The 11,232-nt window shown below is 46.1% G+C and overlaps 1 protein-coding gene across 1 annotated transcript in view; it reads left to right on the top strand.

Moving 5' to 3' along the window:
- The first annotated feature begins 6,663 nt into the window (after positions 1-6,663).
- Positions 6,664-11,232, top strand: part of LOC134585740 (NXPE family member 2-like) — a 233,942-nt gene continuing 229,373 nt past the window's right edge. Inside the window, exon 1 of the mRNA XM_063441203.1 lies at positions 6,664-6,830. The gene's annotated coding sequence lies outside the window, so the exon portion shown is untranslated. The remainder of the gene's footprint in view (positions 6,831-11,232) is intronic.

The raw sequence follows: 11,232 nt of genomic DNA, 5'->3' as shown, positions 1-11,232 counted from the left end.
GGACAGTAGGTCCTCCCCCCTTGTGATTTATGGCCCCCACCCACCGTGCAGGGGTGGGGGCCGGGGGGAGGACAGTAGGTCCCCCCTCATTATTTTTATGGCCCCCACACACCACGCAGGGGTGGGGGCGGGGGGAGGACAGTAGGTCCCCCCCCCAGTGTGTATCAGGGTCCCTGAGGACAGGTGTCAATCCATATCTGCCAAGTGACCCTATGTAGGGGGAACAGTCCCTATTCTGCTCTGTGTCAGTGTGGTGGGGCTGGGGGGGACAGTAGGTCCCCCCCCATATTGTTTTTTTTTTGGGGCCCCCACCCACCGCTCAGGTGTGGGGGCCAGGGGGGAGGACAGTAGGTCCCCCCTTCATTAATTTTATGGCCCCCACCCACCGCTTAGGGGTGGGGGCCGGGTGGGAGGACAGTAGGTCCCCCCCTCATTATTTTTATGGCCCCCACCCACTGCGCAGGGGTGGGGGTGGGGAGAGGACAGTAGGTCCCCCCCATTGTGATTTATGGCCCCCACCCACCGCGTAGGGGTGGGGGCGGGGGGAGGACAGTAGGTCCCCCCTTCATTATTTTTATGGCCCCCCACCCACCCACCACGCAGGGGTGGAGGCCGGTGGGGGAGGACAGTAGGTCCCCCCTCATTATTTTTATGACCCCCACCCACCGCGCAGGGGTGGGGGCGGGGGGAGGACAGTAGGTCCTCCCTCATTATTTTTATGGCCCCCACACACCACGCAGGGGTGGGGGCGGGGGGAGGACAGTAGGTCCCCCCCCCCCAGTGTGTATCAGGGTCCCTGAGGACAGGTGTCAATCCATATCTGCCAAGTGACCCTATGTAGGGGGAACAGTCCCTATTCTGCTCTGTGTCAGTGTGTATCAGGGGTTTTGAGGACAGGTGTCAATCCATGTCTGCCAAGTGACCCTATGTAGGGGGAACAGTCCCTATTCTGCTCTGTGTCAGTGTGTATCAGGGATCCTTAGGATAGGTGTCAATCCATGTCTGCCAAGTGACCCTATGTAGGGGACCCTATTCTGCTCTGTGTCAGTGGGTATCAGGGATCCTTAGGATAGGTGTCAATCCATATCTGCCAAGTGACCCTATGTAGGGGGAACAGTCCCTATTCTGCTCTGTGTCAGTGTGTATCAGGGATCCTTAGGATAGGTGTCAATCCATATCTGCCAAGTGACCCTATGTAGGGGGAACAGTCCCTATTCTGCTCTGTGTCAGTGTGTACCAGGGATCCTTAGGATAGGTGTCAATCCATATCTGCCAAGTGACCCTATGTAGGGGGAACAGTCCCTATTCTGCGCTGTGTCAGTGTGTATCAGGGATCCTTAGGATAGGTGTCAATCCATATCTGCCAAGTGACCCTATGTAGGGGGAACAGTCCCTATTCTGCTCTGTGTCAGTGTGTACCAGGGATCCTTAGGATAGGTGTCAATCCATATCTGCCAAGTGACCCTATGTAGGGGGAACAGTCCCTATTCTGCTCTGTGTCAGTGTGTATCAGGTTCTCTGAGGATAGGTGTCAATCCATATCTGCCAAGTGACCCTATGTAGGGGGAACAGTCCCTATTCTGCTCTGTGTCAGTGTGTATCAGGGATCCTTAGGATAGGTGTCAATCCATATCTGCCAAGTGACCCTATGTAGGGGGAATAGTCCCTATTCTGCTCTGTGTCAGTGTGTATCAGGGTCTCTGAGGACAGGTGTCAATCCATATGTCAGGTGTCAATCCATACCAAGCACATGACCCGCCCCAGGTGCCAAATGCTCTAGGTATGCCCCTGAGTACACCCCTAAGTGGAAATTTTCAAATTGGGCCCAATTAGCCATTTTCCCTCCCCAGTGTCATGTGACTTGTTGGTGTTACAAGGTCACAGGTGTGTTAAATGTGGTGTTATCACACTCTCTCATACTGATCACTGGAACGTCAACATGACACCTCATGGCAAATAAGTGCACGTGCTCAGCGCCATATCCAGAGGTTGTCTTAAGGAAATAGACGTATGAGTGCAGCCAGCAGAGGTTGAAGGGGTGGAGGGTCAGCCTGTCAGTGCTCAGACCATACATCGCACACTGCATCAAATTGGTCTGCATTTCTGTCGTCCCAGAAGGAAGCCTCTTCTAAAGATGATGCACAAGAAAGCCCGCAAACTGTTTGCTGAAGACAAGCACATGGATTACTGGAACCATGTCCTGTGATCCGATGAGACCAAGATAAACTTATGGTGGCCACACAAAACATGGACACTTTGGGCCCAATTTGGACATTTCCACTTAGAGGTGTACTCACATTAATGGCTGTGTGTTCAGTTATTCTGAGGGGACAGCAAATTTACACGGTTATACAGGCTTTACACTTACAACTTTACATTGTAGCAGAATGTCATTTCTTCAGTGTTGTCACATGTAAAGGGGTGTACTCACTTTTGTGAAATACTGTAAGAAGTATAGAGATCCTGTAAGAAGTTTACAGCCTAGGACTGTAAAAAGGTCATTTAACTCCTTAATGGCAGAGAATTGAGCCATGAGACTCAAGAGGCAATTTGATCTGTACACCAAAACGTCTTTATTAAGCTAAAGTTGTTTTGGTGCTGTGGCAGAAATGTCTCTGCCACGTGTTCTTGGAGGGGCCTGCTTGCCAGCCTCTTGCCAAAAGACTTTGGGCCCTTTAAAAACTTATGTGATTTATGTACTTTTGTACTCCAGAAAGAGAGACCAACCATTGGCCCTAATTCCCTGAAACTGTTTTGGGTATAGGACCATATGCACCATCAGTCAAAATTATGACTTCCATGGAAAACCCGAACCCCGATCTGGGTGATTTTTGGAAATGTTGGTCATCCAGATCGGGGCTATCAGGAGATATGACTGTTGTGGGGATTCCATGTGTTTCGTGGGTACTTTCGGGTTTTTGTAAAATATGTTTTCTGTGCCTGGACATAACTGAGTTTAGTACAGTTCCAGACTCAATTATCTCTCAGGCACAGGAAAGGGATTATCCTGCTTTGTGCGGGAGTGTCCTGGACCTGAGAGCCAATGTGATTACAGTGTGTACTTTGTCACAGTCCCCTCTCAGGTCCAGTGGGGAATGCCCCTGGAATATATTATGAAAAACCCCTTGCATGGGGACTTGCATATAAGGCCAGTTGTGGCTGCCATTAAACAGGTCAACTTCACCCTCAACACAGAGCCTCATCTCGTGATTGTGTGGAACAGCTATACCAGCTATATCACTATCTCTTGTAAGAGCTATCCTGCTATACTCTCTGGAGTAGGAGAGGTCTACCCACTGGAAGCTGGATCCCTGACTTGGGTGCAGGGTGGGTGGAGGACAGCGAGACTCCAGCCAAGCTGCAGCGGCTAAGGGTCTAAAGTGCTGATGGTGTCTGGTGGAGTGCTTGGAAGTACTCATGAGCACTAGGAAGCATCGAATGGTGGAGGCACCCAATTGGGGTGCCAGGCAGTCCATCACAGGTGCTTAAAGGGAAATTATACTGCCAGGAAAACAAAATTGTTTTCCTGGCCCTATAGCTCCCTATAGTGCCCCATTCCATGCAGAAGGGGTTAAAACAAACTCTGTCTCTTACCTGATTCCAGCATTGATGTCCCTTGGCACTGGTTTAGGCTCCAACTCCGCTCCTCCCCCACGAATGTCAGCTGGCAGGCAGGCCCGGACTGGCCATCGGGCACACCGGGCAAATGCCCGGTGGGCCACGATGGCCATGGGGCCGAGGGCGGCAGGGGAGATCACAGGATCTCCCCTGCCAGCCCCTGCAGGGCCAGCGCTACCCGAGTGCCAGCCCTGCTGTGTGCCTCCATGGGCCGGTAGGGAGATTAAAAATCTCCCTCACTGGCCCACAGGCTTGCATATAAGGCCAGTTGTGGCTGCCATTAAACAGGTCAACTTCACCCTCAACACAGAGCCTCGCTTGGGGAGGGAGGTAGGAAAAGACCCGGCGAGCTCTATCCAGCAGCTCCGCCGGGTCCTCTCGCGGGATTCTGAGCGTTGCCGCGTTTACCGCAGGCTAGAGTTCACTCTCACCACTGGACCACCAGGGAAGGAAGCACCCTCCATGGCAGCACGCCCCTCCTCATGGCAGAATGGACACCCCCCCTCCCAGAATAAAGGTAAGAAGGGAGGGGGGGACACACACAGCACCCAAACACATACAGCACCCCCAGACACACACAGCACCCAGACACACACAGCACCCAGACACACACAGCACCCAGACACACACACAGCACCCCCAGACACACACACAGCACCCCCAGACACACACACAGCACCCCCAGACACACACACAGCACCCCCAGACACACACACAGCACCCAGACACACACAGCACCCCCACACACACACACAGCACCCAGACACACACAGCACCCCCCCACACACACACAGCACCCAAACACACACAGCACCCAAACACACACAGCACCCCCAGACACACACAGCACCCAGACACACACAGCACCCCCAGACACACACAGCACCCAAACACACACAGTACCCCCAGACACACACACAGCACCCCAGACACACACACAGCTCCCCCAGACACACACAGCACCCAGACACACACAGCACCCAGACACACAGTGCATCCCCAGACACACAGCGCACCCCCAGACACACAGCGCACCCCCAGACACACAGCACACCCCCAGACACACACAGCACACCCCCAGACACACACAGCGCACCCAGACACACACAGCGCACCCAAACACACACAGCGCACCCAAACACACACAGCACACCCCCAGACACACAGCACCCAAACACGCACAGCACCCTCACTCACACACAGCACCCTCAGACAGACAGCACACACACACACACACACATATATATATATATATATATATATATATAATGTATAAAATAACCCTCAGTAAGTTAACAGACAAAGACAATTAAAAACCTAGAATGTGACGGCAGATAAAAACACCCTCACACACAGCACCCCTCTTACATACACACACACTGCGCCCCTCAAACATACAATACGTCCATATATATATATATATACACACACACTACAGCACCCCTCACACTGCACCACTACACACATTACGCTCCAGATACACGCTAGATCCCTTACCCTATATGCACTCTTAAGCCCTTACACACACACACACACACACACACACAATCTCCTATACACACTCTGGGTCCTTTACACAGTAGATCTCCTACACACACACACTGCACCACCTACACACACACTACATTCCTTGTCAGCAAACACATACAACATTCTCTAAACACACCCTCTCTACAACCCCTACACACACTACGTCACCTATACACACACACACTACAGCCCGTATGCACACACTCGCTACATCCCCTATAACACTATGCCCCCTATACACACACTCTCTACAGCCCCTAGCCACACATTATACCACAAACACAAATGAAATTGACCTATTTACACAATACCACACCACACTCTACACACACGAAATCCCACAAGCAGGCTCCAAACATATGCACCATGAACTTTCCTGGCCCTTTTGTCCTCTGGTATCCCACTTGTGGAGACACCAAAGACAATTTAAAAGCAAACACAGCGCAAGCATGTTATTACATTTGCTTGTGCTGCGCAGAACAAATTCAGGGCCTTTTTCTAATGCCAGAGCTCTTAAAGTGGGGCTCTGCGCATTGAACCAACATGCTCACTTTGAGAGGGGACGTGCTTGTCATTAGTGATGACAAAACACACCCTCTCTGGCCCCACCCCCTTCTTAGGGGGCCGCTCTGATTGAAAAATGCCCGGGCCTAAATTTTTTCCCAGTCCGGCCCTGCTGGCAGGGGAGACCTAATGCGCATGCATAGTGATGGTGCTCCCATTAGTACTTCCCCCATAGGAAAGCACATATGTTTTCCTATGGGGTTTTACATTACGCTGGATGACCTGGACGTTTCTCTAGTGTCTGTCTGCTAGACAGCCACTAGAGGTGGAGTTAATTCTCAAAGGTAATTATTGCAGTTTACTAAAACTTAAGAGTCCTGGGACACTATACCCAGACCACTTCAATGAGCTAAAGTGGTCTGGGTGCCTATAGTGTCCCTTTAAAGCAGGGGTAGGCAACCTTCGGCTCTACAGATGTTGTGGACTACATCTCCCTTGATGCTTTGCCAGCAATATGGCTGTAAAAGCATTATGGGAGATGTAGTCCAAAACATCTGTAGAGCCGAAGGTTGCCTACCCCTGCTTTAAAGTGTTTCTTTAACCCCTTAAGGACACATGACATGTGTGACATGTCATGATTCCCTTTTATTCCAGAAGTTTGGTCCTTAAGGGGTTAAGGAGGTTGACAATTAGCAGACAATGGATAGAAATGTATCCCAATGTGTCTTACAGACATATTTGCTGTTTCTAGCATGTTAGATATATTGCAGGTTAGCTAAATACTGCATGTGCAATGAAGTGCTGCAAAGACAAAGTCCATTCAACACATTTAAAATATAGATAAACTTTACTTTAATTAGCCTGGCAATAAATATATTGGCACACCTACATTACAGAAACAGATTACTAGTTCCCATCATACAATGACGCAAACTATAACTACTATGGGGATGGGCTAAAGATATTCCAGCTGAAACCCTGTAAGCATAGTTGTAGAGGTTCACCTTTTTTGCAGACAATAATTCCATTCAAATTAGTACAATTAACTGGATTCATGTCAATACAACTGTTCAGAGTAAATTCCTACAAGAATTGAGACGAGAGAGGAGTTTGTTGAAATCATAACACTAGGAAATATATCTAGAAATGTTGTATTTTACACAAGCCACAACCTAGAGGTAAGTTTGAATTGGTGGGTTCCATAGCCAATGAAGAGTGATAGTGTTGTTTCAGTATAGACAGAAATAACTGAGAGTAAAAGAAGAATCAGAGCATAGCAAACAGAACATGCAGATACATGGGAAGCTGGATTTTTGACAGAATACGTAAAGGACTAACCCCCAACATCTTATACATGACCTTGTAAAAAGTGAGCATATATTTATATATAGCACTGCATTTATGATAAGGCGCGTCAGTTTACTTACAATTTATATGTAGCACATCACTTTTTCTTTTGTTGCACAATGGGTATTTAGTCACTTAGAAACTATGGGGGATTTTTACAGACTCCTATTCTAGCAAGTTAGTGGACGTACTGTCGGATATCCTGTGGCTGAACTTGGGGATTTGTAGGGAATGGTAGTGTTTTTACACAGGTGTAAAGGGTGGCAGTAAGAAGCCTCTTTTTCATGCTATCTTTCATTATAGCCAGTGATCTGGCAATTGATATCTCCAATCAGTAGCAATAAATTTCTTTTGCTTGCTATTTTTCATCATAGCCAGTGACCTAGCAACTAATATTTTTCTAATACGCAGCAATAAGTCTCTTTCGACAATTTTTTTTCATTATAGCCAGTGATCTGGTAATTGACACTCTGTCTTCAGCTGTTACAAAGTGTGTTATTTGCAACCTATCCTGTGTAACTTGTCTTTGTAGCATCTCCTAAATGCTACACTATTAAATGGCCAACCATAAATGATATATATAGTTATACTATAGCTATAAGCTTTTTTAGGTGGTAGCCTATAGTTATTACAGGGTAATTTAAATCATTCAATTCAGATTTTCTATTATAGTTGTGTTTTTCTATTAACCTGTCTGAAGTCAATATAACTATCACACAACTATATGACATAAAGTATATTCAATATAACCCACCAGTGGATTTACCAACCCTGTTAGGGTAGCTTATTCCTATTACTACCACCCTCAGTCCACATTCCATCTAGCCCACTTAGGAGTCTGTCCCCATTTGCTATTATAGAGCCCTCTTTATGGCTCTTTTTTAATGGGTCTATGTTATGTATATATTTTTCTCAAAATACCTAATAAAATGTATCTAATTGTTGTATCTTTCGAATAATAGTTATATATTTTACAAGGAACCTTCCCTGCATTTAATGGATTAGTATCCTCTGGACACTTATATACTTCTTTGTTGTTAAATTAAGAGTTACCCCCTCACTGGTTCACTTGTACACACCAATAGTCCCGTTGAGGGACACTCTGTTTTTTCTTATTTTAAATATATACCTAATGAAATATGCATAATTTAATAACTGCATGTTAAATACATACAAAGTTTTTTTTCGGCAGTAGAGTGTCCCTTTAAGGTTCTTATTGTTATCAGGGCCGGCAGCCTTAGTGGTGTGTGAGCTGGCACAGGGGCACCAGGTGACCGCACAGCTCGCAACACTAGGTATAGGGATAATGCAGCCCCTTATGTCACATTTTTATCTAATACATTGCTGGATCAGCAACATATTGAATAAGAATGCTTCCCTGGTGGTTTGGTGGAATACTGCATTGCCTGTACCTGCCACTGCTATAGATTACCATAACCTCTCCCTCATGGTTCTAGACATACACTTAGTGAGTCAGAGTGCTGGCTGACTCAGTGTTATGTGCCGGACCACCAGTGAATGAACAGCAAGCACTAAACCATCAGGGCAGGTGTTGAACACAGACATGATGTAGCCCCACTTAGATCATGTTGAGGCCCATGTGAGGGAGGAGGAAGGCCTCCTCCTTTCAGACACCCGGTGGTAGACCGTTACAGTATGCACCGCAGGAGAAAGAGGTTAAGTGTTTCTATGTGTGTCATTGTATGTATCTGTACTTGTGTCTGTGTGTCAATCTATGTGTATCTGTGTGAATTAATCTATGTAATTTGGTGTATGTGTGTTTCTCTCTATGGCAATGTGCACCTGTGTGTGTGTGTGTATTTGTGAATACACACCTACATGCACTCGCCAATATTACACACAAACACACCACTGCATTCATACATCAACACTGTACAAAAAAGCTGTCCCGCATTTAAACACCAACACTATAACCCTACATTTAGATACCAACATTACACCGAAACACACCCCTGCATTCAAAACATCAACACTAGATAAAATTACATTCAAATACTAACACTACAAACTTCTTTGCATTTAAATGCCAACACTGCACAAAAACACACCCCCTACACAAACATTCACACAAATATACTCCATAGAAAAACACACCTATATTCACAGAAACTGCACACAAGTAAAACCCCGCAAGAATGGTTAAATGGTAGATCCAGAGCTGGCAATTCCCCTCTCCTATATACAGGGGCCCAGAAATCTTTGCAGCACCAAAGCTATCTCTTCATTAGTTCCACCACTACACCAGGGAATCTATATTAGCCAGGAACCAGGTCTGGACCACCAGCATCAGTAGCACAGACACAATACCCCCTATGCACACACTATACACCTGACCTTCTATACACTCTTACATACTATTTGCGCACACTATATGCCCAAACATGCACACTGTTCCCCCTGTACACAAACACTACAGTCCCAGTACACACATGTACACTACATCCCCTATAAACTTGCACACACTACAGCTCCCTATATATCACACACAATGCAACTCCTATACACTTATAACCATACACTAAAGCCCCTACACACAAGCACACTCTACAGTCCTGAAATATCCACACTACAGTCCCTACTGAAACACATACAGACTCTACAACCTCTAGAGACACACACACACTCTCTCTCTACAGCCCTTAGACATGCATGCACACACACACACGCGCAACATAGGCACATTTTTTCTGTATGTAGGACTGCCTTCCCAAGCTTTCAGTCAGCTAGATAGAATGCTATCTGTCTGATTGACAATATCAGTTTTATACTTTTGTGTAAATACATACGGACATACACACATACATACATACTGACATACACACAAGCAAACAAACAAACATACTGACATACACACACATACATACATACATACTGACATACACATAAATACATACTGACATGCATGCATACATACTTACTGACATAAATGCAGAAAGATAAGTCCTGCACTCACTCCCATCACTGGGCGGCAGCAATGACTAAAGTACACATTAGCCCCAATATATAGTAAAAACCAAAGAAAAACAAGTTACCTGCGCTCTCTCCTTAATCCCTATGTATTTTTAAACAAATGGAGGTTTTTAAGTTACATCCAATGGCCATGAGAGGATGAGCCCACCTGCCAACGTCAAGGCAGACCCCCTAGGTGGGTCCTAACTCTAACCATGTCACCTTACTTACTGACATACACACACACACACACCTACAGACACACACACACACCTACAGACACACACACACACCTACAGACACACACACACACCCCTACAGACACACACACACCCTTACAGACACACACACCCCCTTACAGACACACACACACCCCTACAGACACACACACACACCCCTACAGACACACACACACACCCCTACAGACACACACACACACCCCTACAGACACACACACACCCACCTACAGACACACACACACATACATACAGACACACATACATACATACAGACACACATACATACAGACACACATACAGACACACATACAGACATACAGACACACATACAGACATACTGGCATACATACATAGTTACATAGCTGAAAAGAGACTTGTGTCCCTCAAGTTCCGCCTTCCTCACATTTGGTTTTGCTGTTGATCCAAAAGAAGGCAAAAAAAAAACCAGTTTGAAGCACTAGGGGAACAAACTAGGGGAAACAATCGTTCTTGACCCCAGAATGGCAGTCAGATTTATCCTTGGATCAAGCAGCTATTACCCTACATTGAAAAATTATATCCTTGAATATTCTGGTTTTGCAAGTATGCATCTAGTTGCTGTTTGAACATCTGTATGGACTCTGATAAAACCACTTCTTCAGGCAGAGAATTCCACATCCATATTGTTCCAACAGTAAAAAAAACATTTCCTTTACCTTAGACAAAATGTTCTTTCTTCCAGTCTAAACGCATGACCTTGTGTCCTATGTAAAGTCCGGTTTGTGAATAGATTTCCACACAATGGTTTGTATTGGCCCAAATATATTTGTATAATGTTATCATATCCCCTCTCAGGTGACGTTTTTCTAAACTAAAGAGGTTTAAATTTGTTAACCTTTCTTCATAGCTGATATGTTCCATTCCTTTTTGTAGCATACGGACATACATACAGACATAAATACTAACATATATCAATAAATAAGTACATACATACATACTGACATACATAGTCATCTCATAGCAATTTTTAAAGGGGCCGGTTGCG

The sequence above is a fragment of the Pelobates fuscus genome, chromosome 2, assembly GCF_036172605.1.
Source record: "Pelobates fuscus isolate aPelFus1 chromosome 2, aPelFus1.pri, whole genome shotgun sequence".
Classification (NCBI taxonomy): domain Eukaryota; kingdom Metazoa; phylum Chordata; class Amphibia; order Anura; family Pelobatidae; genus Pelobates; species Pelobates fuscus.
This window is presented reverse-complemented; position numbering and strand designations above follow the sequence as displayed.